Raw genomic sequence first — 208 nt, forward strand, 5'->3', positions numbered from 1 at the left:
TCAGCTGGTCACAGTTTTATTATATGAATCTCTTGAAGTATATGAAGTTATTAAGAAGTCACTCAAACCCCCAAACAGCTACTTTAAAGCACAGTGGAAAGAAATTAGAGCAATGGAAACAGTAAAGGAGATAAATAACAAACAAACTAGGTAACAGAGGTAAATGTCTGTCCAGGATGTGTTTGGCATCATTTTCGTTACAACAGCG

This window comes from Simochromis diagramma, unplaced genomic scaffold, assembly GCF_900408965.1.
Source record: "Simochromis diagramma unplaced genomic scaffold, fSimDia1.1 OVJJ01000510.1, whole genome shotgun sequence".
Lineage (NCBI taxonomy): Eukaryota > Metazoa > Chordata > Actinopteri > Cichliformes > Cichlidae > Simochromis > Simochromis diagramma.